The following is a 6,897-nucleotide window of genomic DNA, read 5'->3' as shown; positions in this document are numbered from 1 at the left end:
GGGGTTAATTAGAAATATAGATAAAAGGAAATTGTTGTTGTTGTTACCTTGGAGTTGGGTCTCATTCATAGCAACCCTATATAGGGTTTTCCAGGAGTGATTGGAGCATTTGAACCACTGACCCTGTGACTAGCAGTCCAGTGCTTATCCTATAACACCACAACAAAATAGGGCCTTATTTGTGTCCTACAGAATGACTGGTGGGTTTGAACTAGTGACTTTGCAGTTATGAGTTCATCCTACAATGCCACCAGAGCCCCTCATGGGAAACCAGTTGATGAAATTTGGATTTTTCCAAAGACTTTTGTTGTTGTTGTTGTTCATGGAAATCTTTTTATTGTTTCTGAGATAACAGGGCTGAGATGAGCTGGGACGGGCACCGAGTTAAGGAGGGTGACCTAAGGAGGGTGTCGAAAGGCTCTGCCCTGGGGCGACATACTATGTGGGGTCTGCTGGTGGGGTCCCTGGTCCACCCAGCCAGCAGCGGCTGGGCACATGGCACTTGGTATCTGGCATGTCCTCAGCTGGCTTGGCACTGGGGACTCCTCATTGGTGGGCACCCGCTTTCCAGTCAGTTGCAGGAGTTGAGAGTCTTTCACAGTGGGGAGGGGTGGGAGTCCAGGGTGGGCCCCGGGGGTGCAGGCAGGCCTCCTCCACCAGTCCATTCTGCGGCGGGGTGAGGCAAGTTCCGGCTCCTCTTCTCCAGGGCCACTGGAGCTTGGTAGTCCTGGAGGCGTCCTCGCCACCTCAGTGGGACATCATCTTGACAAACTCTTCAAGGTCTACTGGTCCATCCCCACTGGGATCCACATCTCGGATTATTTTCTCTATGTCCCGGTGTCCCACCTGATGGCCCAGGGGCTTCTTGCAACTCACTAGTGCTTATTTCCCCATCGCCGTTGGTGTCAAACTCACGGAAAGTATTGCGCAATTCCTTTACTCCATATCTGCTGTTGCTGCCAGGAGTTTAGGTCCCATTAGCTCTACAAAGTCATCAAAATCCACATGGCCACCCAGGTTCATGTTGATCTGGGACAGTTCAGTGAGTTCCATCTCGGTGGACATGTAGCCCACAGTGCGCAAAATTTCTAAAGCAAATATTGTATTAAAAAGATCATTGTAAATTGAAGGATATTTTGGTATGAATAGAATATTGGTTTAAAAATAAACTCCAGGAATGCATGTACACTTTAAGCATAAACTATAAAATTGTAGTAACATCAGTTTCCTATGTCACATCATATTTTAAATTAAAAAAAAAAAAAAAATTGTAACATGAATTTCCTGAGTCACATCATGCATTTTGAATCTAAAGTCTAAGCTTCTGAAATCTTATGGATAGTAACAGAGCCTTGTCTTATGTAGCGCTGGAAGAAAGCCTCTCAGGTTGGAAGGCAATCAAAATACTACTGAAGAGAACTGCCTTCTCAAAGTAGAGTTGAACATGATGTAAATGGAGTAAAGTTTTCAGGCCCTTCCTTCATTTGCCTATGGAGCCAGACTCAAAATGAGAAGAAGCAACTGTCAACATCAGTTAATAATTAGAACATGGAATGTACAAAGTATGAAACTAGGAAAACTGAAGTCATCAAAAATGAACTGGAATGCACAAAGATTGATATCCTAGATATTAGTGAGCTGAAAGAACTCCTGGTGTGGCACTGTAGAATAAGCACTGGACTGTTAACCATAGGGTCGGCAGTTCAAACCCACCATCTGCTCCTTGGAAACCCTATACAGGGTTGCTGTGAGTCGGAATGGTCTCAATGGCTCTTAATAAAACACCAACAATCTCAACAGTGAGCTGAAATGGACAGGTATTAGCCATTTTGAAACAGACAATGACATGGTTTACTATGCTAAGAATGACAAATTCAAGAGAAATGGTGTCACATTCATTGTTAAAAAAACAAAAACAAAAAAAACCAAAACAAAAACATTTAAGGATCTACCTTGAAATATAATGCTGTCAGTGATAGGATAATATCTGCATATCTACAAGAAAAACCAGTTAGTACCATTATTACACATAATTATACAGCAACCACTAAAGCCCACGTAGATGAAATTGAAGAATTCTACCAACTTCTTCAGTCTGGAATTTATCAAACAAGCAATCAAAATATATTGATCATTACTGACACCTGGAATGCGAAAGTTGGAAACAAAAAGGAAGGACTGGTAGCTGGGGAAATATGGCCTTTCTGACAGAAGTTATGCTGGAGATTGCATGATAGAATTTTGTAACACCAATGACTTACTCATTGCAAATACTTTTTTTTTCAACAACAGAGATGGTGACTATACATATAAGCCTCACCAGATGGAAGACACAGAAATCAAATTGACTACATCTGTGGGAAGATATGTGGGAAGATACGATGGAGAAACTCAATATCATCAACTAAAATAAGGCCTGGGGTCGATTGTGGAACAAATCATCTGTTGCTTATATGCAAATTCAAGCTGAAGCTGAAGAAAATTAAAAACAATCCACGGAATACAAAATACGACTTTGATTGTATCTTACCTGAATTTAGAGACCATCTAAAGAACTGATTTGACGTACTGAACAGATGAGTTGTGGAATGACATCAAGAACAACATACATGAAGAAAATAAAAGCTCATTAAAAAGACCAGAAAGAATGAAAAGACCAAAGCAGATGTGTAAAGAGACTCTGAAACTTGCTCTTGACTAGAATAGCTAAAGAAAATGAAAAAAAAAAAAAATTGTAAGGGCAACTTGAGAAGACAAAATCAAATATTATAATGAAATCTGTAAATACATGGAGTTAGAAAATGGAAAGGGAAGAACATGTTCAGTATATCTCAACATATAAGAACTGAAGGAAAAATGCAAGCCTTGAGTTACAATGTGGGGAAAATATTAAATGATGTAATAAGCATCAAAAGAAGATGAAAGGAATACACAGTTACTGGAAGCAAATAGAACTTGAAGCACTTACTGATAAGATCAAAGACTACTGCTATCAGTGTGAATTAAAAATCAGTGTAAAGACAATAAGAATCCTCACAACTGGACCAATAAATAACATAATGAAAAAAAAATAACATAATGATAAAAGGAGAAAAGATTGAAGTTGTCAGAGATTTAAGTTTACTTGGATCCATAATCAACATTCATGGTATTAGCAGTCAAGAATTCAAATGATATATTATTGCATTAGACATAGCTGCAAAAGACCTCTTTAAAGTGTTAAAAAGCAAAATGTGACCTTTGAGGACCAAGGTGTGCACCTGAAACAAACCATGCTATTTTCTCAATTGCCTCGTATGTGTGCTGAGGCTAGACATTGAATGAGGAAGACCACATAAGAATCAATGCATTTGAATTATGATGTTGAAGAATATTGAATAATTCATGCACAGCCAGAATAATGAACAAATCTGTTTTAGAAGAGGTATGGCTGGATTGGTCCTTAGAAGAGACAACGTGAAGACTTTGTCTCATATACTTTGGATATGCTTTCAGAAAGGAACAATCCTTAAAAAAGACATCATGCTTGGTAAAGTGGGAGGTCATCAAAAAAAGTGAGACACCCTTAATGAGATGGATTGACATACTGGCAGTAACTATGGACTCAACAATTGTGAGGTTGGTGCAGGATGGTCAGTGTTTCACTCAATTGTATATCAGGTCACCAAGAGTTGGAAGTGGTGCAGCAGCAGGTAACATATGATAAACACAGTTTACCACCACCACTCATCTGTCAGTTTGTTGTGTTGTGGTGGCTTAAAACTGGAGTTAGATATCCAAAAGGGAAGAACACACTCTGAATTTTTCAAGCTGATAAAACTGATGAAAAAGTTTAGCCTCAAGTTGCAATATTGAAGGATTCTATGGGCAAAATATTGAACAATGCAGGAAGCAGGAAGAGAAGATGGAAGAATTCAGAAAGTTGCTGTACCAAAAACAATTAGACGATGGTCAACCATTTTAGGAGGCAGATAATAATCAAGAACCGATGGTATTGAAGGAAGAAATTGAAGCTGTACTGAAGGCACTGGAGAAATACAAGACTCCAGGAATTGACAAAATGCTGATTAAATGGTTTCAACAAACTGTTATATATCACTGGAGGTGCTTACTTGTCAATGTAAAAAAAAAACTTGGAAACAGCTACCTGGCCAAACAATTAGAATAGGTCTATATTTGTGCCCATTCCAAAGAAAGATAATTTAACAGATTGCAGAAATTATTGAACAATATCATTTGTATCACATACAAGTGAAATTTTACTGATGATAATGTAAAATGGTTTTAGCAGGATATCAACAGGGAACTGCAAATTAAAGTCAAATCAGATTCAGAAGATGATGTGGAATGAGGAATACTAGAAAGATGTCTACATGTGTTTATGAGAAGAAGACCCTTGACCAGATAGATTAAAATAGTAGTAGCTCCACCAATAAGAACGATTGTGAGAATGGTGCTTTGTCTGTTGTAGAGGATCAGTATGAGTAGAAACACTCTCGTGACACGTAACAATAACATAGCTTTGGTAAGATGATCCAAAAAGATTTTCAAATTCATCTGTTGAGCCAAGAGGGATTGTGGATCAGTTTTGCATTATTTACTCCTCCGATTAAAAGTTGGTACACACTGTGATAATTATGTCAATAGAGATTGAATCAGTATTCTAACTGATAGTTTTTATTGTTAGTGCTGTGGCATCAGTTTTGAATCATACTGACCCTTTGTACAACAGAACAAAACATTGCCTTCCAAATTTCTTGGTATAGATGAGTGAGTGCCTTCAGCGCTGCATTAGTTTGTTGAAACATTTCAATTTGTATTCCATCAATTCCTGGAAACTTGTTTCTCGCCAATTCCTTCAGTGCATCTTAGATTTCTTTCTTTAATATCATTGGATCTTGATCATATGCTATGTTTTAAAATGGTTGATCATTGACTAATCCTTTTTGTGGCCGGGACTCTGTTCTTCAGCTCTTTCAGCTTGAGAAATGCTGAGCGTATTCTTCTATTTTGGTTTCTAAATCCAGGCCTTTGTGGACATTTCATTATAATATTTGACTTTGTCTCCTTGAGCTGCCCTTTGAAATTTTCTGTTCAGCTTCTTCACTTCACACTTTCTTCCAGCCACTTTGGTTTCTTTACATTCAAGGGTAAGCTTCAGAGTCTGCTCTGAAGGATCATTTTGGTCTTCTCTTTCTTTCCTGTATTTTTAATGAGTTTTTCTGTGTTCGTGTATGATGTTTTTGATGTCATCTCACAAGTCCTCTAGTCTTCTGTCATGAGTATCTAATGCATCAAATCTGTTTTTGAGATGGTCTATAAATTCAGGTGGGATATATTCAAAGGTGCTCTGGTAGCGTAGTGGTTACTAATCGGGCTGCGAACCGGAAGGTCAGCAGTTCGAAACTACCAGCTGCTCCGCGGGAGAAAGAGGAGGCGATCTGCTCCCATAAAGATTTACAGCCTCGGAAACCCTATTCAGGGTCGCTATGGGTCGAAACCGACTTGACGGCACTTAACAACAACAATATTCAAGGTCATATTTTGGCTGTCCCACTAAGCCAACTCAAAATTAACTTTGACAGTTAGGAACAAGTATTTCCACTGTTTCTGTTCCACATTATTTCTTCCATTTTGGGGATGACTTAACTTGTTTTAATTTTATCCAGCTCAGCCTGAATTTACATATGAACAATTGATAGCATGCGCCACAGTTGACCCCTGGCACTGGTATTGCTGATGATATTGAGCTTCTCCATCAGCTCTTTCCAAATATGCAGTCAGTTTGATTCCTGTGTATCCTATCTGTATTGATAGGTACTAGATGCCATTTATGCCAGTGCAGGCTTCACTTGGTTTACACTTCCAACTAATACCATATGATTTAAGGACAGGTTTCAGTAAGTTCAAGGTTCTGACTGATGACTCAAAAGTGGCAGGGATATAGTTAGCCATGTAAATTAATAGCACAAGATGCAATGAAATTGTTTCTTTTATGATTACTGCTGTGTAATAAACTCGATCTATTGCTTCTTGGTCATGGCTCTTACCTTTATTATACAAATACAATCAGACTAGTGAAGAAGGCTGAAAATCATTCTTAGAAATGTCATGAGAGACATGTGGTATGTATGTGCATGGATGCCCATGCTAAAAGTTTTGTAAAAACATAATTTCATCATTTCTACATGTAATATGTATGTGTAAATTCTTGACATGGTGATGATATTTGAAAAAATAACAATATGGCAGTTTCTAACAACACAAGTCAATTTCTGGAGTTTGCAAGTGAGGTGAAATCTCTTCTGTCTGAGCTCAGGGGAAGCAAATGCTTTTTTCAAAATACTGCAAGTTGCTTGTAGAAGAATTCTTACAATGTTAAATAATTGAACAATGTTGTTCGCAAGAAAAGGTTTTCATACAAAAAGAAATACTCTTTGATGGTTACCAGGGGTGGGAGGGAAGGGAGAGCAATTCACTGGCTAGAGGGTAGATACATGTTAACTTGGGTGATAGGGAGGGCAAAACACCTTCTAACATGAATGAACCTAGAGGACATGATGCTGAGTGAAATTAGTCAATCACAAAAGGACAAATATTGTGTAAAACCATTATAGTAAAAGCGTAAGTAAAGGTTTCCAGATGAAAAGAACATTCTTTAGTGATTACTGGTGTGGGAAGGAGGGGAGGGTAATTTACTGGCTAGAGGGTAAACAAACACATGTTAACTTGGATGATGGGCTGGGCACTATACAAGAAGAGGGAGGTTGGCAGAAAAATGATGAAGACATGTGAAGACACGGGGAGATATGCAAGGGCTAAAGTACACAGGTATATAGTGTGATATATACAACCTGGAAAAACAGTGTTCTGTATATGGATACATGGACAGAGACA

At 38.5% G+C, this 6,897-nt stretch overlaps 1 protein-coding gene and 1 pseudogene across 1 annotated transcript in view; both read right to left on the bottom strand.

Annotated features, from left to right (window-relative positions):
- Positions 1 to 6,897, bottom strand: part of MARCH1 (membrane-associated ring finger (C3HC4) 1, E3 ubiquitin protein ligase) — a 541,031-nt gene that overhangs the window by 7,743 nt on the left and 526,391 nt on the right. The gene's annotated exons all lie outside the window — the stretch shown is intronic.
- The window catches only part of LOC102834894, a 15,556-nt pseudogene continuing 9,406 nt past the window's right edge, over positions 748 to 6,897 (bottom strand).

The sequence above is a fragment of the Chrysochloris asiatica genome, unplaced genomic scaffold (genome assembly GCF_000296735.1).
Source record: "Chrysochloris asiatica unplaced genomic scaffold, ChrAsi1.0 scaffold00202, whole genome shotgun sequence".
In the NCBI taxonomy this organism is placed as follows: Eukaryota; Metazoa; Chordata; class Mammalia; order Afrosoricida; family Chrysochloridae; genus Chrysochloris; species Chrysochloris asiatica.
The sequence above is the reverse complement of the archived record's forward strand: the minus strand, read 5'-3'. Positions and strand labels throughout refer to the sequence as shown.